Raw genomic sequence first — 26,146 nt, 5'->3', positions numbered from 1 at the left:
TAGGGACATTTTTGAGTAGGGTTGCCATTTAGGGTTTCCGCCTATTCTAAATTTAAAAAAAATTGTATAAGATATGCCGTCATGGGTATCATACGAAAGGCATTTCACTCCGCATTACAATAGGGAAATTTTTGAGTACGGTTGCCATTTGGTGTTGCCACCTATTCGACATTAAAAAAAATTCATAAGATATGCCGATATGCGTATCAAACGAAAGGTATTTCACTCCGCATAACAATAGCGACATTTTTGAGTAGGGTTTCCATTTAGGGTTGACACCTATTCGAAATTAAAAAAAAATTGCATGAGATATGCCAATATGGGTATTAAGCGAAGAGTATTTCACTCCGCATTAGAATAGGGAATTTTTGAGTAGGGTTGCCACCTATTCGAAATTAAAAAAATTGCTTGAGACATGCCGGTATGGGTATTAAACGAAAGGTATTTCACTCCGCAATACAATAAGGACATTTTTGAGTAGGGTTGCCATTTAGGGTTGCCACCTATTCGAAATTTAAAAAAATTGCATGGGATATGCCGATATGGGTATCAAACGAAAGGTATTTCACTCCGCATTACAGTAAGGACATTTTTTGAGTAGGGTTGCCGTTTAGGGATGCCACCTATTCGAAATTCAAAAAATTGCATGAGATATGTGATTATGGGTATCAAACGAAAGGTATTTCACTCCGCATTACAATAGGGACATTTTTGAGTACGGTTGCCATTTGGGGTTGCCACCTATTCGACATTAGAAAAATTCATAAGATATGCCGATATGGGTATCAAACGAAAGGTATTTCACTCCGCATAGCAATAGAGACATTTTTGAGTAGGGTTTCCATTTAGGGTTGACACCTATTCGAAATTAAAAAAAAAAATTGCATGAGATATGCCAATATGGGTATTAAGCGAAGAGTATTTCACTCCGCATTAGAATAGGGAGTTGTTGAGTAGGGTTGCCACCTATTCGAAATTAAAAAAGTTGCTTGAGACATACCGATAAGGGTATTAAACGAAAGGTATTTCACTCCGCAATGCAATAAGGACATTTTTGAGTAGGGTTGCCATTTAGGGTTGCCACCTATTCGAAATTTAAAAAAATTGCATGAGATATGCCGATATGGGTATCAAACGAAAGGTATTTCACTCCGCATTACAGTAGGGACACTTTTGAGTAGGGTTGCCATTTAGGGTTGCCACCTATTCGAAATTCAAAAAATTGCATGAGATATGCGATTATGGGTATCAAACGAAAGGTATTTCAATCCGCATTACAATGGCGATATTTTTGAGTGGGGTTGCCATTTAGGGTTGCCACCTATTCGAATTTAAAAAAAATCATGAGATATGCCGATATGGGTATCAAACGAAAGGTACTTCACTCCGCATTACAATAGGAACATTTTTGAGTAGGGTTTCCATTTTGGGGTTGACACCTATTCGGAATTAAAAAAAATTTAATGAGATATGCCATAATGGGTATTAAACGAAAGGTATTTCACTCCGCATTACAATAGGGACATTTTTGAGTAGGGTTGTCATTTAGGGTTGCCACCTAGTCGAAATTAGAAAAAAATTCATATATGCCGATATGGGTATCAAACGAAAGGTATTACACTCCGCATTACAATAGGAACATTTTTGAGCAGGGTTGCCATCCAGAGTTGCCGCCTATTCGAAATAAAAGAATTGCATTAGATATGCCAATATGGGTATCAAACGAAAGGTATTTCACTCCGCATCACAATAGCGACATTTTTGGGTGGGGTTGCCATTTAGGGTTGCCACCTATTCGAAATTTAAAAAAATTGCATGAGATATGCCGATATGGGTATCAAACGAAATGTATTTCACTCCCCATTGCATTGCATTGGGATATGTCGATATGTGTATCAAACGAAAGGTATTTTACTCCGCATTACAGTAAGGACATTTTTGAGTAGGGTTGCCATTTCGGGTTGCCACCTATTCGAAATAAAAAAAATTGCATGAGATATGCCGATATGGGTATCAAACGAAAGGTATTTCACTCCGCATTACAATAGGGTCATTTTTGAGTAGGGTTGCCATTTAGGGTTTCCGCCTATTCTAAATTTAAAAAAAATTGTATAAGATATGCCGTCATGGGTATCATACGAAAGGCATTTCACTCCGCATTACAATAGCTAAATTTTTGAGTACGGTTGCCATTTGGGGTTGCCACCTATTCGACATTAAAAAAAACTCATAAGATATGCCGATATGCGTATCAAACGAAAGGTATTTCACTCCGCATAACAATAGCGACATTTTTGAGTAGGGTTGCTACTTAGGGTTGCCACCTATTCGAAATTAACAAAAAAATCATGAGATATGCTGATATGGGTATCAAACGAAAGGTGTTTCACTCCGCATTACAATAGGAACATTTTTGACTAGGGTTGCTATTTAGGGTTGCCACCTATTCCAAATTAAAAATAATTGCATGAGATTTGCCAATATGGGTATTAAACGAAAGGTTTTTCACTCCGCGTTAGAATAGGGCATTTTTGAGTAGGGTTGCCATTTAGGGTTGCCACCTATTCGAAATAAAAAAATTGCATGAGATATGCCGAGATGGGTATCAAATGAAAGGTATGTCCCTCCGCATTTCAATAGGGAAATTTTTGCGTAGGGCTGCCATTTAGGGTTGTCACCTATTCGAAATTTAAAAACAATTCATGAGATATGCCGATCTGGGTATCAAACGAAAGGTGTTTTACTCCGCATTAACATAGGGAAATTTTTGAGTAGGGTTGCCATTTAGGGTTGCCACCTATTCGAAATTAACAAAAAATTCATAAGATATGCCGATATGGGTATCAAACGAAAGGTATTTCACTCCGCATTACAGTAGGGACATTTTTAAGCAGGGTTGCCATATAGGGTTGCCACCTATTCAAAATTAAAAAAAATTGCATGAGATATGCCAACATGGGTATCAAACGAAAGGTATTTCACTCCGCATTACAATAGGGACATTTTTAAGTAGGGTTGCTATTTAGTGTTGCCACCTATTCGAAATTAAAAAAAATTGCATGAGATATGCCATTATGGGTATCAAACGAAAGGTATTTCACTCCGCATTACAATAGGGACATCTTTGAGTAGTGTTGCCATTTAGGGTTGCCACCTTTTCGGAATTTAAAAAAAATTGCATGGAATATGCCAATATGGGTATCAAACGAAAGGTATTTCACTCCGCAATACAATAGGGACATCTGTGAGTAGGGTTGCTACTTAGGGTTGCCACCTATTCGAAATTAACAAAAAAATCATGAGATATGCTGATATGGGTATCAAACGAAAGGTATTTCACTCCGCAATACAATAGGGACATCTGTGAGTAGGGTTGCTACTTAGGGTTGCCACCTATTCGAAATTAACAAAAAAATCATGAGATATGCTGATATGGGTATCAAACGAAAGGTGTTTCACTCCGCATTACAATAGGAACATTTTTGACTAGGGTTGCTATTTAGGGTTGCCACCTATTCCAAATTAAAAATAATTGCATGAGATTTGCCAATATGGGTATTAAACGAAAGGTTTTTCACTCCGCGTTAGAATAGGGCATTTTTGAGTAGGGTTGCCATTTAGGGTTGCCACCTATTCGAAATAAAAAAATTGCATGAGATATGCCGAGATGGGTATCAAACGAAAGGTATTTCACTCCTCATTACAATAGGGACATTTTTGAGTAGGGTTGCCATTTATGGTTGCCACCTATTCTAAATTTAAAAAAATTGCATGATATATGCCGTCATGGGTATCATGCGAAAGGCATTTCACTCCGCATTACAATAGGGACATTTTTGAGTACGGTTGCCATTTGGGGTTGCCACCTAATCGACATTAAAAAAAATTCATAAGATATGCCGATATGGGTATCAAACGAAAGGGTTGCCATTTATTAAATTATTATTTATTTAAATTTAAAAAAATTGCATTAGATATGCCGATATGGGTATCAAACGAAAGGTATTCCACTCCGCATTACAATAGGGAAGTTTTTGAGTAGGGTTGCTCTTTAGGATTGCCACCTATCCGAAATTAAAAAAAATTGCATAAGATATGCCAATATGGGTACTAAACGAAAGGTGTTTCACTCCGCGTTAGAATAGGGCATTTTTGAGTGGGGCTGCCATTTAGGGTTGCCACCAATTCGAAATTAAAAAAATTGCATGAGTTATGCCGATATGGTTATCAAACGAAAGGAATTTCACTCCGCATTACAATAAGGACATATTTGAGTAGGGTTGCCATTTAGGGTTGCCACCTATTCGAAATAAAAAAAAATTGCATGAGATATGCCGATATGGGTATCAAACGAGAGGTATTTCACTTCGCAATACAATAGGGACATTTTTGAGTAGGGTTGCCACTTAGGGTTGCTACCTATTAGAAATTATGCCGAGATGGGTATCAAACGAAAGGCATTTCACTCTGCATTACAATAGGGACATTTTTGAGTAGGATTTCCATTTAGGGTTGCCACCTATTGGAAATTAAAAAAATTCATGAGATATGCCGATATGGGTATCAATTGAAAGGTATGTCCCTCCGCATTACAATGGGGAAATTTTTGCGTAGGGCTGCCATTTAGGGTTGTCACCTATTCGAAATTTAAAAAAAATTCATGAGATATGCCGATATGGGTATCAAACGAAAGGTATTTCACTCCGCATTACAGTAGGGCCATTTCTAAGCAGGGTTGCCATATAGGGTTGCCACCTATTCAAAATTAAAAAATTGCATGAGATATGCCAACATGTGTATCAAACGAAAGTTGTTTCACTCAGCATTACTATATGGACATTTTTGAGTAGGGTTGCCATTTAGGGTTGCCACCTATTCGAATTAAAAAAAAAATTCATGAGATATGCCGATATGGGTATCAAATGAAAGGTATGTCGCTCCGCATTACAATAGGGAAATTTTTGCGTAGGGTTACCATTAAGCGTTCCACCTATTCTAAATTAAAAAAAATTGCATGAGATATGCCGCCATGTGTATCAAACGAAAGGTATTTCCCTCCGCATTACAATAGGAACATTTTTGAGTAGGGTTGCCAGTTAGGGTTGCAACTATTCTAAATGAAAAAAAATTGCATGAGATATGCCGTCATGTGTATCAAACGAAAATTGTTTCACTCCGCATTACTATAGGGACATTTTTGAGTAGGGTTGCCATTTAGGGTTGCCACCTATTCGAATTTAAAAAAAAATTATGAGATATGCCGATATGGGTATCAAATGAAAGGTATGTCCCTCCGCATTTCAATAGGGAAATTTTTGCGTAGGGCTGCCATTTAGGGTTGTCAGCTATTCGAAATTGAAAAACAATTCATGAGATATGCCGATCTGGGTATCAAACGAAAGGTGTTTTACTCCGCATTACCATAGGGACATTTTTGAGTAGGGTTGCCATTTAGGGTTGCCACCTATTCGAAATTAACAAAAAATTCATAAGATATGCCGATATGGGTATCAAACGAAAGGTATTTCACTCCGCATTACAGTAGGGACATTTTTAAGCAGGGTTGCCATATAGGGTTGCCACCTATTCGAAATTAAAAAAAATTGCATGAGATATGCCAATATGGGTATCAAACGAAAGGTATTTCACTCCGCATTACAATAGGGACATCTTTGAGTAGTCTTGCCATTTAATGTAATGTAATGTATTTATTTATTACGGCTTTCCTAAGCCTAACTTAAATCTATTTTACATGTTTATAATTGTCTTCTGGACTATGCAATCTAGAATAGTTACATCTATGTCCTACCTTGGAGTACTATGGATGGGAGACTTCCAGATCATGCGAACAAAGCGTTGCGATTATGTAGTATGTAGGCATTTTACGCATGTTAGTAAAGCGTTATGTTTTTAATAAATTTTATGGTATAATAAAAAAGTTGCTGTCTAATGCTAAGCCAATTAAGAGAGCATAGCATGTCTCTGATAGGTGTGTCATACCGTTTTTTGAGAATGAATCTCATAGCGCGGTTCTGTTGCTTTTGTAGCTTGTATATCTGACTATCTCGCAAGATGAAAAATATAGTTGGGCAATAAATAAAATTAGGTTCGATTATAGATCTGTAGAAGATGATTTTATACCTTCTATTTAAATATTTGCAGGTTCGTTGTGTAAAATATAACTTTTTCGCTATTTTTCCTACCGTATAATACACGTGCTCGTTGAAATTCAGCTTATCATCTATTTTTATTCCCAAGTATTTTATAATGCTGACTTTTTCAATTAGTTCGTTATTTATATTTAAGTTTTGTAGCTCATTGTTTTGAAAATTGCGTCTAGATATAACCATAAATTTCGTTTTATTGACATTCACTTTTAGTCTGTTTACGCATAACCAACCATATACGCTGTTAAGATCTTCTTGTAGCTTAGCATATATTTCAGTAATATTGTTCCCACTTATCATCAGCAATGTATCATCAGCAAACAATTTTATTTCACAGTGCTTAATGGAGCTAGTTATATCATTAATATATATATTGAACATTATGGGTGCCAGCACAGACCCTTGAGGTAGACCAACAGGTACCTCCCTTTTATCCGATACGGACGTTCCAATCACTGTTCTTTGGTATCTGTTAATTAGGAAGTCTTGAAACCATTTTAGTTCTATACCAGAAACGCCAATGCAAGAAAGCTTTTTCAGCATTAATTTTTGGTCGATCGTCTCGAATGCACGCTTTAAATCCAAAAACACAGCTAATATGTGTTTTTTCCTGCTTAAGTCTTCTTTCCAGTTAGCTAAAACCAAATTCAAAGCACTTTCACATTAATGTTTTTTTCGAAAACCAGATTGTTGAGGTATAATAATTACATTATCTTCTAAATATTTTACCAGCTGATTTTTTACCACTGTTTCCAAAATTTTTTCATCACATTGTAACGTGTTAATAGGTCTTATCTCCTCAGCTTTGATGGTATTTTTCACTTTTTCTAATGGCACAACTATAGAAGATTTCCATAAACTAGGAACGAGACCTTTATCTAAGCTCTCATTAACAAGCTGAGAATAGAAAAAACCTGTATACGTTATGGAATCTTTAACGACTCCTTCCGACACAAGTTTCTTCCCTCCAATTTTATTTTTAAACTTACTTACTATATCAACTATCTCTGAAGTGGAAACTTTCTGAAACTTAAAAACATTACGGCCATTTTGCTCATCTATAGTACCTTCATTACTAAAAGAAGTAGGAATATTCATGCTAATCTCCAATATACTATCAATGAAATATTCATTCAAAGACTGCGCTATTTCATTTTCCTCTGTGTAGAGTTGGTCGTTTATTTTAATTTTTTTAATACCATTATTTTCTTTAGCCATGCTTATGGAATTTTTCAAGTTTTTCCACATGACCTTACTATCACCAGCACTATGGTTGATTTTGTTTTCCATGTACTTGGCTTTTTTTATCTTAATTAGCCGTTTATATTGGCGTTTCGCAATATAATATTCACACCATTCTCCAGTGGATAGGCTGATCTTGTAAAGATTTAGCTTACGTTTATTTAAGTTAGCCAGCTCAAAATCATACCACTTGTTCATAAGTTTGACACTGACTTCTTTAGAGTATGTCAGGGTGGTCACTGCGCTTGATAGCGTATTACATAGGAATGTTGCCTTATTTTCGATGCTCAGATTTTCAAAGTCAGTGTAGTTAAGCTGTCGTAATTCATTAACAAGGCTGTCGCTTGTATAATTTTCCCAGGAAATTATTGTTCTCTTCGTTCTCATCTGAAATAGCTTATGTAATTTGATTTTGAATTTAATCGTTTCATGATCTGAAATCTGAAACTCTTCTAATTTTAAACATGATATAGAGCTACTATCTGTAAATAACAAGTCGATCAATGCATCTGTCTTATCGCCCTTTCGTGTATAAAAATCTATTTTTTGCTCCATAGCAAAGGATCGAAATAAGTCAGCTAACTGTTTACTATAAGTTGTGCTCTTGTAAAGGTTTATATTGAAATCGCCCACGAAGATAATATTATCCTGTGTTACGCAGTTATTATTTAAAATGTCGTATAAGTACGTTATAAATTCTGCATCACTTGAGCTCGGTGAGTGATATATCAGAGCTATTTGATATTGGGGGAAAATATTTTTAACTTTTAGTATGATACAACAGATGTTCTTGTTTAATGTTCTGTTGTAACTTATTGAGTATTCAATTGTTTCATTTATATATATTAGCACACCGCCTGTATGCCTGCTGTGGGAATCGCACCGTACAAGTTTATATGTTTGTATCTGTAGCTCTTGATTCGTTATTTCTTCAGTCGAACAAGTCTCCGAACAAAATATTAAATGTGGGTTATGTACATCTATCAGACGCTCTAGTTCAGCTTTATTGGCGACGATGCTACAAATATTTAAATATATACAACTTAGCTCCTCTGGTATTCGTTGCTAAACTCGTGCCTTATTTCTTGGCTGCGAATATTTTTTATACGCAGGACAATCTTTGCTGAAAGCGTAATGGCTAACATCGACGTCAATAACTTTTTTTTGAACAAGTTCGCTACAGTTTACACATTTAACAATATTAGATGTGCACTCTTTGCTATCATGGGGTCCAGCACATTTGCTGCAAGCTACTTTATTCGTGCACTCAGCTGCTTTGTGCTTATATCCCAGACATTTAAAACAACTCAAAACACTTATATGCTCGTAAGCGACGCAAGTATCCCACTCTATATATAGTTTCTTTTGTTGCAACACATTATCGAATGTTACTGCATCTGTTTCCACTAACGCAATGTAGCTTACTTCTCTACGATTGGTATTTTCATACAGTTTTAACACTTTAAAATCCTTTCCGTTACATGAGTCATTTTGCTTAGTAAAGCATTCTACCAAACGCTCATTGCTAACTTTTTCAGTTAAACCAACAATTTTTATTTTCTTTTTTATTTCATCCTTATTTTTTGTTTTCTCTGCTTCGTAATCGTTTCCAATACCTTCTCTTACCTTTAGCTGGACTTTTTCACAGGCGTCTTTATTTTTACATTCTACAATAATGGCACCACTATTTACTTCTTTAACATTTTTAACAAGGCCTTCGGTAGGTTCGACAACTTTTTTTAGAGCTTCCTTGGTTTCCTTAGCTTTTTTGCCCTTCTTTTTCGGTTTAATGACAATTTTATTCTCATTTACAGAAGCGACCTGAGCATAAGATAGTTTTTCTGGCTGATCATTTGCCACGCGTAAATCGCTAAGCAATTCATTACTCTTTTTTAATTCATTAGATAAATATTTTACTATCTCATTCTTCATTGCAATCAATTTTACTTCTATATTATGCTCTAAAAGGGAGTTGAAGTCCGTAATAATGCTACTTTTAATTTGGGAAAATTTATTACAAAATATCTGCTCGACTATCTGTTTAATATCAACGGCTTTCATTTTTGTTTCTTCACATTTATTAATCAAATGTTTGATTTCCACAAATTTAGTATTGGTATCCGATAATGTACATACATTACAGAACCATTTTATGTTCATATTATCTTCTATTATCTTTTTTTCATTTCTTTTAATATTACTGCATTTCAAGCAGAAACTATAGCCACACCCACCAGAGCATGCTACTATGTCATCTACCTGAAGCAATTTCGCAGTACATTCTTTGCACTCTGCTGGCATTGTAAATGTATATCTCTATAAGACAATGTAAAAGATATGCAACTTTACATGGCAACTTTGTGATACACAACTTTAAATATTCGCAAGACTAGTTTGAAAAAATAACCTAAAAAATATGTATAAATATATATTTTTCTACCGTGATGGCAGCCCTGTTTTAGGCTGACACTTTTCACTCTTTTATGTCTTCCACTTGCCCTTTCTATCATTCACCTTTGTAAACAAATTCAATGCTTATCAGGCGCTAATTTTTCGCGCTAAGTTAATGATAGCAAAGAAAAGTCAAAAACACAAAATAAAGAGCACAATTAGTAGCGACAGTATAGCAACAAAGCGACTTGACAGGTTGTTGATGTTCTCACCCGTACTCAGCGTATCAGCAGGCGTTTGTGTGAAAGTGTGCTTGGCGATGTTAGCAGCGCACCGACTGTGGTAATGGCAGCACAGCAGATAGCTTTTGCAAATTATTAACCACCTAACTACTCCACTCTCCCAAACTATATTTTTAGATTTGTCCACTTGAATACCGCTTCCCGCACCTGTTGTTAGATGTTGTACGTTTTTTTTAGCGCTTTTGTATGTTGTTTACTATTTTTTTGTTTAATAAAAACACGGAGCACGTATCAAAACGACCGTCTTGAATGTGTGAACATTGGAATTAGGGTTGCCACCTTTTCGGAATTTAAAAAAAATTGCATGGAATATGCCAATATGGGTATCAAACGAAAGGTATTTCACTCCGCAATACAATAGGGACATCCGTGAGTAGGGTTGCTACTTAGGGTTGCCACCTATTCGAAATTAACAAAAAATTCTTGAGATATGCTGATATGGGTATCAAACGAAAGGTGTTTCACTCCGCATTACTAAAGGGACATTTTTGAGTAGGGCTGCCATTTAGGGTTGCCACCTATTCGAAATTAACAAAAAATTCATGAGATATGCCGATATGGGTATCAAACGAAAGGTGTTTCACTCCGCATTACTATAAGGACATTTTTGAGTAGGGTTGATACCTATTCGAAATTTAAAAAAAATTGCATGAGATATGTCGATATGGGTATCATACGAAAGGTGTTTCACTCCGCATTACAATAGGGACATTTTTGGGTAGGGTTGCTATTTAGGGTTGCCACCTATTCCAAATTAAAAAAAATTGCATGAGATTTGCCAATATGGGTATTAAACGAAAGGTATTTCACTCCGCGTTAGAATAGGGCATTTTTGAGTAGGGTTGCCATTTAGGGTTGCCACCTATTCGAAATAAAAAAATTGCATGAGATATGCCGAGATGGGTATCAAACGAAAGGTATTTCACTCCTCATTACAATAGGGACATTTTTGAGTAGGGTTGCCATTTAGGGTTGCCACCTATTCTAAATTTAAAAAAATTGCATGATATATGCCGTCATGGGTATCATACGAAAGGCATTTCACTCCGCATTACAATAGGGACATTTTTGAGTACGGTTGCCATTTGGGGTTGCCACCTAATCGACATTAAAAAAAATGCATAAGATATGCCGATATGGGTATCAAACGAAAGGGTTGCCATTTATTAAATTATTATTTATTTAAATTTAAAAAAAATTGCATTAGATATGCCGATATGGGTATCAAACGAAAGGTATTCCACTCCGCATTACAATAGGGAAGTTTATGAGTAGGGTTGCTCTTTAGGATTGCCACCTATTCGAAATTAAAAAAAATTGCATAAGATATGCCAATATGGGTATTAAACGGAGGTATTTCACTTCGCAATACAATAGGAACATTGCCATTTATTAAATTATTATTTATTTAAATTTAAAAAAATTGCATTAGTTATGCCGATATGGGTATCAAACGAAAGGTATTCCACTCCGCATTACAATAGGGAAGTTTTTGAGTAGGGTTGCTCTTTAGGATTGCCACCTATCCGAAATTAAAAAAAATTGCATAAGATATGCCAATATGGGTACTAAACGAAAGGTGTTTCACTCCGCGTTAGAATAGGGCATTTTTGAGTGGGGCTGCCATTTAGGGTTGCCACCAATTCGAAATTAAAAAAATTGCATGAGTTATGCCGATATGGTTATCAAACGAAAGGAATTTCACTCCGCATTACAATAAGGACATATTTGAGTAGGGTTGCCATTTAGGGTTGCCACCTATTCGAAATAAAAAAAAATTGCATGAGATATGCCGATATGGGTATCAAACGAGAGGTATTTCACTTCGCAATACAATAGGGACATTTTTGAGTAGGGTTGCCACTTAGGGTTGCTACCTATTAGAAATTATGCCGAGATGGGTATCAAACGAAAGGCATTTCACTCTGCATTACAATAGGGACATTTTTGAGTAGGATTTCCATTTAGGGTTGCCACCTATTGGAAATTAAAAAAATGCATGAGATATGCCGATATGTGTATCAAATGAAAGGTATTTCACTCCGCATCACAATAGAGAAATTTTTGAGTAGGGTTGCCATTTAGGGTTGTCAGCTATTCGAAATAAAAAAAATTGCATGAGATATGCCGATATGGTTATCAAACGAAAAGTATTTCACTCCGCATAACAATAGGGACATTTTTGAGTAGGGTTGCCATTTAGGATTGCCACCAATTCGAAATTAAAAAAATGCATGAGATATGCCAATATGTGTATCAAAGGAAAGGTATTTCACTCCGAACTACAAGAGCGAAATTTTTGAGTAGGGTTGCCATTTCGGGTTGCCACCTATTCGAAATTAAAAAAATTGCATGAGATATGCCGATATGGGTATCAAAGGAAAGGTATTTTACTCCGCATTACAAGAGCGAAATTTTTGAGTAGGGTTGCCATTTCGGGTTGCCACCTATTCGAAATTAAAAAAAATTGCATGAAATATGCCGATATGGGTATCAAACGAAAGGTTTTTCACTCCGTATTACAATAGGGACATTTTTTAGTAGGGTTGCTATTTAGGGTTGCCACATATTCGAAATAAAAAAATTGCATGAAATATGCCAAGATGGGTATTAAACGAAAGGTATTTCATTCGAAATAAAGAAATTGCATGAGATATGCCGAGATGGGTATCAAACGAAAGGTATTTCCCTCCGCATTACAATAGGGACATTTTTGAGTAGGATTGCCATTTAGGGTTCCATCTATTCTAAATTAAAAAAATTGCATGGAATATGCCGCCATGTGTATCAAACGAAAGTTGTTTCACTCCGCATTACTATAGGGAAATTTTTGAGTAGGGTTGCCATTTAGGGTTGCCACCTATTCGAATAAAAAAAAAAAATTCATGAGATATGCCGATATGGGTATCAAATGAAAGGTATTTCCCTCCGCATTACAATAGGGACATTTTTGAGTAGGATTGCCATTTAGGGTTCCACCTATTCTAAATTAAAAAAATTGCATGAAATATGCCGCCATGTGTATCAAACGAAAGTTGTTTCACTCCGCATTACTATAGGGACATTTTTGAGTAGGGTTCCACCTATTCTAAATTAAAAAAATTGCATGAAATATGCCGCCATGTGTATCAAACGAAAGTTGTTTCACTCCGCATTACTATAGGGACATTTTTGAGTAGGGTTGCCACCTATTCGAAGTTAAAAAAAATTCATGAGATATGCCGATATGGGTATCAATTGAAAGGTATGTACCTCCGCATTACAATAGGGAAAATTTTGCGTAGGGCTGCCATTTAGGGTTGTCACCTATTCGAAATTTAAAAAAAAATCATGAGATATGCCGATATGGGTATCAAACGAAAGGTACTTCACTCCGCATTACAGTAGGGGCATTTCTAAGCAGGGTTGCCATATAGGGTTGCCACCTATTCAAAATTAAAAAAATTGCATGAGATATGCCAACATGTGTATCAAACGAAAGTTGTTTCACTCCGCATTACTATAGGGACATTTTTGAGTAGGGTTGCCATTTAGGGTTGCCACCTATTCGAATTAAAAAAAAAAATTCATGAGATATGCCGATATGGGTATCAAATGAAAGGTATGTCCCTCCGCATTACAATAGGGAAATTTTTGCGTAGGGTTGCTATTAAGGGTTCCACCTATTCTAAATTAAAAAAAATTGCATGAGATATGCCGCCATGTGTATCAAACGAAAGGTATTTCCCTCCGCATTACAATAGGGAAATTTTTGAGTAGGGTTGCCAGTTAGGGTTGCACCTATTCTAAATTAAAAAAAATTGCATGAGATATGCCGTCATGTGTATCAAACGAAAATTGTTTCACTCCGCATTACTATAGGGACATTTTTGAGTAGGGTTGCCATTTAGGGTTGCCACCTATTCGAATTTAAAAAAAAATCATGAGATATGCCGATATGGGTATCAAATGAAAGGTATGTCCCTCCGCATTTCAATAGGGAAATTTTTGCGTAGGGCTGCCATTTAGGGTTGTCACCTATTCGAAATTTAAAAACAATTCATGAGATATGCCGATCTGGGTATCAAACGAAAGGTGTTTTACTTCGCATTAACATAGGGAAATTTTTGAGTAGGGTTGCCATTTAGGGTTGCCACCTATTCGAAATTAACAAAAAATTCATAAGATATGCCGATATGGGTATCAAACGAAAGGTATTTCACTCCGCATTACAGTAGGGACATTTTTAAGCAGGGTTGCCATATAGGGTTGCCACCTATTCAAAATTAAAAAAAATTGCATGAGATATGCCAACATGGGTATCAAACGAAAGGTATTTCACTCCGCATTACAATAGGGACATTTTTAAGTAGGGTTGCTATTTAGTGTTGCCACCTATTCGAAATTAAAAAAAATTGCATGAGATATGCCATTATGGGTATCAAACGAAAGGTATTTCACTCCGCATTACAATAGGGACATCTTTGAGTAGTGTTGCCATTTAGGGTTGCCACCTTTTCGGAATTTAAAAAAAATTGCATGGAATATGCCAATATGGGTATCAAACGAAAGGTATTTCACTCCGCAATACAATAGGGACATCTGTGAGTAGGGTTGCTACTTAGGGTTGCCACCTATTCGAAATTAACAAAAAAATCATGAGATATGCTGATATGGGTATCAAACGAAAGGTATTTCACTCCGCAATACAATAGGGACATCTGTGAGTAGGGTTGCTACTTAGGGTTGCCACCTATTCGAAATTAACAAAAAAATCATGAGATATGCTGATATGGGTATCAAACGAAAGGTGTTTCACTCCGCATTACAATAGGAACATTTTTGACTAGGGTTGCTATTTAGGGTTGCCACCTATTCCAAATTAAAAATAATTGCATGAGATTTGCCAATATGGGTATTAAACGAAAGGTTTTTCACTCCGCGTTAGAATAGGGCATTTTTGAGTAGGGTTGCCATTTAGGGTTGCCACCTATTCGAAATAAAAAAATTGCATGAGATATGCCGAGATGGGTATCAAACGAAAGGTATTTCACTCCTCATTACAATAGGGACATTTTTGAGTAGGGTTGCCATTTATGGTTGCCACCTATTCTAAATTTAAAAAAATTGCATGATATATGCCGTCATGGGTATCATGCGAAAGGCATTTCACTCCGCATTACAATAGGGACATTTTTGAGTACGGTTGCCATTTGGGGTTGCCACCTAATCGACATTAAAAAAAATTCATAAGATATGCCGATATGGGTATCAAACGAAAGGGTTGCCATTTATTAAATTATTATTTATTTAAATTTAAAAAAATTGCATTAGATATGCCGATATGGGTATCAAACGAAAGGTATTCCACTCCGCATTACAATAGGGAAGTTTTTGAGTAGGGTTGCTCTTTAGGATTGCCACCTATCCGAAATTAAAAAAAATTGCATAAGATATGCCAATATGGGTACTAAACGAAAGGTGTTTCACTCCGCGTTAGAATAGGGCATTTTTGAGTGGGGCTGCCATTTAGGGTTGCCACCAATTCGAAATTAAAAAAATTGCATGAGTTATGCCGATATGGTTATCAAACGAAAGGAATTTCACTCCGCATTACAATAAGGACATATTTGAGTAGGGTTGCCATTTAGGGTTGCCACCTATTCGAAATAAAAAAAAATTGCATGAGATATGCCGATATGGGTATCAAACGAGAGGTATTTCACTTCGCAATACAATAGGGACATTTTTGAGTAGGGTTGCCACTTAGGGTTGCTACCTATTAGAAATTATGCCGAGATGGGTATCAAACGAAAGGCATTTCACTCTGCATTACAATAGGGACATTTTTGAGTAGGATTTCCATTTAGGGTTGCCACCTATTGGAAATTAAAAAAATGCATGAGATATGCCGATATGTGTATCAAATGAAAGGTATTTCACTCCGCATCACAATAGAGAAATTTTTGAGTAGGGTTGCCATTTAGGGTTGTCAGCTATTCGAAATAAAAAAAATTGCATGAGATATGCCGATATGGTTATCAAACGAAAAGTATTTCACTCCGCATAACAATAGGGACATTTTTGAGTAGGGTTGCCATTTAGGATTGCCACCAATTCGAAATTAAAAAAATGCATGAGATATGCCAATATGTGTATCAAAGGAAAGGTATTTCACTCCGAATTACAAGAGCGAAATTTTTGAGTAGGGTTGCCATTTCGGGTTGCCACCTATTCGAAATTAAAAAAATTGCATGAGATATGCCGATATGGGTATCAAAGGAAAGGTATTTTACTCCGCATTACAAGAGCGAAATTTTTGAGTAGGGTTGCAATTTCGGGTTGCCACCTATTCGAAATTAAAAAAAATTGCATGAAATATGCCGATATGGGTATCAAACGAAAGGTTTTTCACTCCGTATTACAATAGGGACATTTTTTAGTAGGGTTGCTATTTAGGGTTGCCACATATTCGAAATAAAAAAATTGCATGAAATATGCCAAGATGGGTATTAAACGAAAGGTATTTCATTCGAAATAAAGAAATTGCATGAGATATGCCGAGATGGGTATCAAACGAAAGGTATTTCCCTCCGCATTACAATAGGGACATTTTTGAGTAGGATTGCCATTTAGGGTTCCACCTATTCTAAATTAAAAAAATTGCATGAAATATGCCGCCATGTGTATCAAACGAAAGTTGTTTCACTCCGCATTACTATAGGGAAATTTTTGAGTAGGGTTGCCACCTATTCGAATTTAAAAAAAAATTCATGAGATATGCCGATATGGGTATCAATTGAAAGGTATGTCCCTCCGCATTACAATGGGGAAATTTTTGCGTAGGGCTGCCATTTAGGGTTGTCACCTATTCGAAATTTAAAAAAAATTCATGAGATATGCCGATATGGGTATCAAACGAAAGGTATTTCACTCCGCATTACAGTAGGGCCATTTCTAAGCAGGGTTGCCATATAGGGTTGCCACCTATTCAAAATTAAAAAAATTGCATGAGATATGCCAACATGTGTATCAAACGAAAGTTGTTTCACTCAGCATTACTATATGGACATTTTTGAGTAGGGTTGCCATTTAGGGTTGCCACCTATTCGAATTAAAAAAAAAATTCATGAGATATGCCGATATGGGTATCAAATGAAAGGTATGTCGCTCCGCATTACAATAGGGAAATTTTTGCGTAGGGTTACCATTAAGCGTTCCACCTATTCTAAATTAAAAAAAATTGCATGAGATATGCCGCCATGTGTATCAAACGAAAGGTATTTCCCTCCGCATTACAATAGGGACATTTTTGAGTAGGGTTGCCAGTTAGGGTTGCAACTATTCTAAATGAAAAAAAATTGCATGAGATATGCCGTCATGTGTATCAAACGAAAATTGTTTCACTCCGCATTACTATAGGGACATTTTTGAGTAGGGTTGCCATTTAGGGTTGCCACCTATTCGAATTTAAAAAAAAATCATGAGATATGCCGATATGGGTATCAAATGAAAGGTATGTCCCTCCGCATTTCAATAGGGAAATTTTTGCGTAGGGCTGCCATTTAGGGTTGTCAGCTATTCGAAATTGAAAAACAATTCATGAGATATGCCGATCTGGGTATCAAACGAAAGGTGTTTTACTCCGCATTACCATAGGGACATTTTTGAGTAGGGTTGCCATTTAGGGTTGCCACCTATTCGAAATTAACAAAAAATTCATAAGATATGCCGATATGGGTATCAAACGAAAGGTATTTCACTCCGCATTACAGTAGGGACATTTTTAAGCAGGGTTGCCATATAGGGTTGCCACCTATTCAAAATTAAAAAAAATTGCATGAGATATGCCAACATGGGTATCAAACGAAAGGTATTTCACTCCGCATTACAATAGGGACATTTTTGAGTAGGGTTGCTATTTAGGGTTGCCACCTATTCGAAATTAAAAAAAATTGCATGAGATATGCCAATATGGGTATCAAACGAAAGGTATTTCACTCCGCATTACAATAGGGACATCTTTGAGTAGTCTTGCCATTTAATGTAATGTAATGTATTTATTTATTACGGCTTTCCTAAGCCTAACTTAAATCTATTTTACATGTTTATAATTGTCTTCTGGACTATGCAATCTAGAATAGTTACATCTATGTCCTACCTTGGAGTACTATGGATGGGAGACTTCCAGATCATGCGAACAAAGCGTTGCGATTATGTAGTATGTAGGCATTTTACGCATGTTAGTAAAGCGTTATGTTTTTAATAAATTTTATGGTATAATAAAAAAGTTGCTGTCTAATGCTAAGCCAATTAAGAGAGCATAGCATGTCTCTGATAGGTGTGTCATACCGTTTTTTGAGAATGAATCTCATAGCGCGGTTCTGTTGCTTTTGTAGCTTGTATATCTGACTATCTCGCAAGATGAAAAATATAGTTGGGCAATAAATAAAATTAGGTTCGATTATAGATCTGTAGACGATGATTTTATACCTTCTATTTAAATATTTGCAGGTTCGTTGTGTAAAATATAACTTTTTCGCTATTTTTCCTACCGTATAATACACGTGCTCGTTGAAATTCAGCTTATCATCTATTTTTATTCCCAAGTATTTTATAATGCTGACTTTTTCAATTAGTTCGTTATTTATATTTAAGTTTTGTAGCTCATTGTTTTGAAAATTGCGTCTAGATATAACCATAAATTTCGTTTTATTGACATTCACTTTTAGTCTGTTTACGCATAACCAACCATATACGCTGTTAAGATCTTCTTGTAGCTTAGCATATATTTCAGTAATATTGTTCCCACTTATCATCAGCAATGTATCATCAGCAAACAATTTTATTTCACAGTGCTTAATGGAGCTAGTTATATCATTAATATATATATTGAACATTATGGGTGCCAGCACAGACCCTTGAGGTAGACCAACAGGTACCTCCCTTTTATCCGATACGGACGTTCCAATCACTGTTCTTTGGTATCTGTTAATTAGGAAGTCTTGAAACCATTTTAGTTCTATACCAGAAACGCCAATGCAAGAAAGCTTTTTCAGCATTAATTTTTGGTCGATCGTCTCGAATGCACGCTTTAAATCCAAAAACACAGCTAATATGTGTTTTTTCCTGCTTAAGTCTTCTTTCCAGTTAGCTAAAACCAAATTCAAAGCACTTTCACATTAATGTTTTTTTCGAAAACCAGATTGTTGAGGTATAATAATTACATTATCTTCTAAATATTTTACCAGCTGATTTTTTACCACTGTTTCCAAAATTTTTTCATCACATTGTAACGTGTTAATAGGTCTTATCTCCTCAGCTTTGATGGTATTTTTCACTTTTTCTAATGGCACAACTATAGAAGATTTCCATAAACTAGGAACGAGACCTTTATCTAAGCTCTCATTAACAAGCTGAGAATAGAAAAAACCTGTATACGTTATGGAATCTTTAACGACTCCTTCCGACACAAGTTTCTTCCCTCCAATTTTATTTTTAAACTTACTTACTATATCAACTATCTCTGAAGTGGAAACTTTCTGAAACTTAAAAACATTACGGCCATTTTGCTCATCTATAGTACCTTCATTACTAAAAGAAGTAGGAATATTCATGCTAATCTCCAATATACTATCAATGAAATATTCATTCAAAGACTGCGCTATTTCATTTTCCTCTGTGTAGAGTTGGTCGTTTATTTTAATTTTTTTAATACCATTATTTTCTTTAGCCATGCTTATGGAATTTTTCAAGTTTTTCCACATGACCTTACTATCACCAGCACTATGGTTGATTTTGTTTTCCATGTACTTGGCTTTTTTTATCTTAATTAGCCGTTTATATTGGCGTTTCGCAATATAATATTCACACCATTCTCCAGTGGATAGGCTGATCTTGTAAAGATTTAGCTTACGTTTATTTAAGTTAGCCAGCTCAAAATCATACCACTTGTTCATAAGTTTGACACTGACTTCTTTAGAGTATGTCAGGGTGGTCACTGCGCTTGATAGCGTATTACATAGGAATGTTGCCTTATTTTCGATGCTCAGATTTTCAAAGTCAGTGTAGTTAAGCTGTCGTAATTCATTAACAAGGCTGTCGCTTGTATAATTTTCCCAGGAAATTATTGTTCTCTTCGTTCTCATCTGAAATAGCTTATGTAATTTGATTTTGAATTTAATCGTTTCATGATCTGAAATCTGAAACTCTTCTAATTTTAAACATGATATAGAGCTACTATCTGTAAATAACAAGTCGATCAATGTATCTGTCTTATCGCCCTTTCGTGTATAAAAATCTATTTTTTGCTCCATAGCAAAGGATCGAAATAAGTCAGCTAACTGTTTACTATAAGTTGTGCTCTTGTAAAGGTTTATATTGAAATCGCCCACGAAGATAATATTATCCTGTGTTACGCAGTTATTATTTAAAATGTCGTATAAGTACGTTATAAATTCTGCATCACTTGAGCTCGGTGAGTGATATATCAGAGCTATTTGATATTGGGGGAAAATATTTTTAACTTTTAGTATGATACAACAGATGTTCTTGTTTAATGTTCTGTTGTAACTTATTGAGTATTCAATTGTTTCATTTATATATATTAGCACACCGCCTGTGTGCCTGCTGTGGGAATCGCACCGTACAAGTTTATATGTTTGTATCTGTAGCTCTTGATTCGTTATTTCTTCAGTCGAACAAGTCTCCGAACAAAATATTAAATGTGGGTTATGTACATCTATCAGACGCTCTAGTTCAGCTTTATTGGCGACGATGCTACAAATATTTAAATATATACAACTTAGCTCCTCTGGTATTCGTTGCTAAACTCGTGCCTTATTTCTTGGCTGCGAATATTTTTTATACGCAGGACAATCTTTGCTGAAAGCGTAATGGCTAACATCGACGTCAATAACTTTTTTTTGAACAAGTTCGCTACAGTTTACACATTTAACAATATTAGATGTGCACTCTTTGCTATCATGGGGTCCAGCACATTTGCTGCAAGCTACTTTATTCGTGCACTCAGCTGCTTTGTGCTTATATCCCAGACATTTAAAACAACTCAAAACACTTATATGCTCGTAAGCGACGCAAGTATCCCACTCTATATATAGTTTCTTTTGTTGCAACACATTATCGAATGTTACTGCATCTGTTTCCACTAACGCAATGTAGCTTACTTCTCTACGATTGGTATTTTCATACAGTTTTAACACTTTAAAATCCTTTCCGTTACATGAGTCATTTTGCTTAGTAAAGCATTCTACCAAACGCTCATTGCTAACTTTTTCAGTTAAACCAACAATTTTTATTTTCTTTTTTATTTCATCCTTATTTTTTGTTTTCTCTGCTTCGTAATCGTTTCCAATACCTTCTCTTACCTTTAGCTGGACTTTTTCACAGGCGTCTTTATTTTTACATTCTACAATAATGGCACCACTATTTACTTCTTTAACATTTTTAACAAGGCCTTCGGTAGGTTCGACAACTTTTTTTAGAGCTTCCTTGGTTTCCTTAGCTTTTTTGCCCTTCTTTTTCGGTTTAATGACAATTTTATTCTCATTTACAGAAGCGACCTGAGCATAAGATAGTTTTTCTGGCTGATCATTTGCCACGCGTAAATCGCTAAGCAATTCATTACTCTTTTTTAATTCATTAGATAAATATTTTACTATCTCATTCTTCATTGCAATCAATTTTACTTCTATATTATGCTCTAAAAGGGAGTTGAAGTCCGTAATAATGCTACTTTTAATCTGGGAAAATTTATTACAAAATATCTGCTCGACTATCTGTTTAATATCAACGGCTTTCATTTTTGTTTCTTCACATTTATTAATCAAATGTTTGATTTCCACAAATTTAGTATTGGTATCCGATAATGTACATACATTACAGAACCATTTTATGTTCATATTATCTTCTATTATCTTTTTTTCATTTCTTTTAATATTACTGCATTTCAAGCAGAAACTATAGCCACACCCACCAGAGCATGCTACTATGTCATCTACCTGAAGCAGTTTCGCAGTACATTCTTTGCACTCTGCTGGCATTGTAAATGTATATCTCTATAAGACAATGTAAAAGATATGCAACTTTACATGGCAACTTTGTGATACACAACTTTAAATATTCGCAAGACTAGTTTGAAAAAATAACCTAAAAAATATGTATAAATATATATTTTTCTACCGTGATGGCAGCCCTGTTTTAGGCTGACACTTTTCACTCTTTTATGTCTTCCACTTGCCCTTTCTATCATTCACCTTTGTAAACAAATTCAATGCTTATCAGGCGCTAATTTTTCGCGCTAAGTTAATGATAGCAAAGAAAAGTCAAAAACACAAAATAAAGAGGACAATTAGTAGCGACAGTATAGCAACAAAGCGACTTGACAGGTTGTTGATGTTCTCACCCGTACTCAGCGTATCAGCAGGCGTTTGTGTGAAAGTGTGCTTGGCGATGTTAGCAGCGCACCGACTGTGGTAATGGCAGCACAGCAGATAGCTTTTGCAAATTACTAACCACCTAACTACTCCACTCTCCCAAACTATATTTTTAGATTTGTCCACTTGAATACCGCTTCCCGCACCTGTTGTTAGATGTTGTACGTTTTTTTTAGCGCTTTTGTATGTTGTTTACTATTTTTTTGTTTAATAAAAACACGGAGCACGTATCAAAACGACCGTCTTGAATGTGTGAACATTGGAATTAGGGTTGCCACCTTTTCGGAATTTAAAAAAATTGCATGGAATATGCCAATATGGGTATCAAACGAAAGGTATTTCACTCCGCAATACAATAGGGACATCCGTGAGTAGGGTTGCTACTTAGGGTTGCCACCTATTCGAAATTAACAAAAAATTCTTGAGATATGCTGATATGGGTATCAAACGAAAGGTGTTTCACTCCGCATTACTAAAGGGACATTTTTGAGTAGGGCTGCCATTTAGGGTTGCCACCTATTCGAAATTAACAAAAAATTCATGAGATATGCCGATATGGGTATCAAACGAAAGGTGTTTCACTCCGCATTACTATAAGGACATTTTTGAGTAGGGTTGATACCTATTCGAAATTTAAAAAAAATTGCATGAGATATGTCGATATGGGTATCATACGAAAGGTGTTTCACTCCGCATTACAATAGGGACATTTTTGGGTAGGGTTGCTATTTAGGGTTGCCACCTATTCCAATTAAAAAAAATTGCATGAGATTTGCCAATATGGGTATTAAACGAAAGGTATTTCACTCCGCGTTAGAATAGGGCATTTTTGAGTAGGGTTGCCATTTAGGGTTGCCACCTATTCGAAATAAAAAAATTGCATGAGATATGCCGAGATGGGTATCAAACGAAAGGTATTTCACTCCTCATTACAATAGGGACATTTTTGAGTAGGGTTGCCATTTAGGGTTGCCACCTATTCTAAATTTAAAAAAATTGCATGATATATGCCGTCATGGGTATCATACGAAAGGCATTTCACTCCGCATTACAATAGGGACATTTTTGAGTACGGTTGCCATTTGGGGTTGCCACCTAATCGACATTAAAAAAAATGCATAAGATATGCCGATATGGGTATCAAACGAAAGGGTTGCCATTTATTAAATTATTATTTATTTAAATTTAAAAAAATTGCATTAGATATGCCGATATGGGTATCAAACGAAAGGTATTCCACTCCGCATTACAATAGGGAAGTTTATGAGTAGGGTTGCTCTTTAGGATTGCCACCTATTCGAAATTAAAAAAAATTGCATAAGATATGCCAATATGGGTATTAAACGGAGGTATTTCACTTCGCAATACAATAGGAACATTTTTGAGTAGGGTTGCCACTTAGGGTTGCTACCTATTAGAAATTATGCCGAGATGGGTATCAAACGAAAGGTATTCCACTCCGCATTACAATAGGGAAGTTTTTGAGTAGGGTTGCTCTTTAGGATTGCCACCTATTCGAAATTAAAAAAATTAATGAGATATGCCGATATGTGTATCAAATGAAAGGTATTTCACTCCGCATCACAATAGGGAAATTTTTGAGTAGGGTTGCCATTTAGGGTTGTCAGCTATTCGAAATAAAAAAAATTGCATGAGTTATGTCGATATGGTTATCAAACGAAAAGTATTTCACTCCGCATAACAATAGGGACATTTTTGAGTAGGGTTGCCATTTAGGATTGCCACCTATTCGAAATTAAAAAAAATGCATGAGATATGCCAATATGTGTATCAAAGGAAAGGTATTTCACTCCGCATTACAAGAGCGAAATTTTTGAGTAGGGTTGCCATTTCGGGTTGCCACCTATTCGAAATTAAAAAAATTGCATGAGATATGCCGATATGGGTATCATACGAAAGGTATTTCACTCCGCATTACAATAGGGACATTTTCGAGTAGGGCTGCCGCTTAGGGTTGTCAGCTATTCGAAATAAAAAAAATTGCATGAGTTATGTCGATATGGTTATCAAACGAAAAGTATTTCACTCCGCATAACAATAGGGACATTTTTGAGTAGGGTTGCCATTTAGGATTGCCACCTATTCGAAATTAAAAAAAATGCATGAGATATGCCAATATGTGTATCAAAGGAAAGGTATTTCACTCCGCATTACAAGAGCGAAATTTTTGAGTAGGGTTGCCATTTCGGGTTGCCACCTATTCGAAATTAAAAAAATTGCATGAAATATGCCGATATGGGTATCAAACGAAAGGTATTTCACTCCGCATTACAATAGGGACATTTTTTAGTAGGGTTGCTATTTAGGGTTGCCACATATTCGAAATAAAAAAAATTGCATGAGATATGCCAATATGGGTATTAAACGAAAGGTATTTCATTCGAAATAAAGAAATTGCATGAGATATGCCGCCATGTGTATCAAACGAAAGGTATTTCCCTCCGCATTACAATAGGGACATTTTTGAGTAGGGTTGCCATTTAGGATTGCCACCTATTCGAAATTTAAAAAAAAATCATGAGATATGCCGATATGGGTATCAAACGAAAGGTGTTTTACTCCGCATTACCATAGGGATATTTTTGAGTAGGATTGCCATTTAGGGTTGCCACCTATTCGAAATTAACAAAAAATTCATAAGATTAGCCGATATGGGTATCAAACGAAAGGTATTTCACTCCGCATTACAGTAGGGACATTTTTAAGCAGGGTTGCCATATAGGGTTGCCACCTATTCAAAATTAAAAAAAATTGCATGATATTTGCCAATATGGGTATTAAACGAAAGGTATTTCACTCCGCATTACAATAGGGAAATTTTTGAGTAGGGTTGCCTATTAGGATTGCCACCTATTCGAAATTAAAAAAAATGCATGAGATGTGGCAATATGGGTATCATACGAAAGGTATTTCACTCCGCATTACAATAGGGACATTTTCGAGTAGGGCTGCCGCTTAGGGTTGCCACCTATTCGAAATTAAAAAAAAATTGCATGAAATATGCCGATATGGGTATCAAACGAAAGGTATTTCACTCCGCATTACAATAGGGACATTTTTTAGTAGGGTTGCTATTTAGGGTTGCCACATATTCGAAATAAAAAAAATTGCATGAGATATACCAATATGGGTATTAAACGAAAGGTATTTCATTCGAAATAAAGAAGTTGCATGAGATATGCCGAGATGGGTATCAAACGAAAGGTATTTCCCTCCGCATTACAATAGGGACATTTCTGAGTAGGGTTGCCATTTAGGGTTCCACCTATTCTAAATTAAAAAAATTGCATGAGATATGCCGCCATGTGTATCAAACGAAAGGTATTTCCCTCCGCATTACAATAGGGACATTTTTGAGTAGGGTTGCCATTTAGAGTTGCCACCTATTCCAATTAAAAAAAAACCCATGAGATATGCCGATATGGGTATCAAATGAAAGGTATGTCCCTCCGCATTACAATAGGGAAAGTTTTGCGTAGGGCTGCCATTTAGGGTTGTCACCTATTCCAAATTTAAAAAAAATTCATGAGATATGCCGATATGGGTATCAACTCCGCATTACCATAGGAACATTTTTGAGTAGGGTTGC

Source organism: Eurosta solidaginis, chromosome 2 (assembly GCF_040869045.1).
Source record: "Eurosta solidaginis isolate ZX-2024a chromosome 2, ASM4086904v1, whole genome shotgun sequence".
Taxonomy (NCBI): Eukaryota; Metazoa; Arthropoda; class Insecta; order Diptera; family Tephritidae; genus Eurosta; species Eurosta solidaginis.
This window is presented reverse-complemented; position numbering follows the sequence as displayed.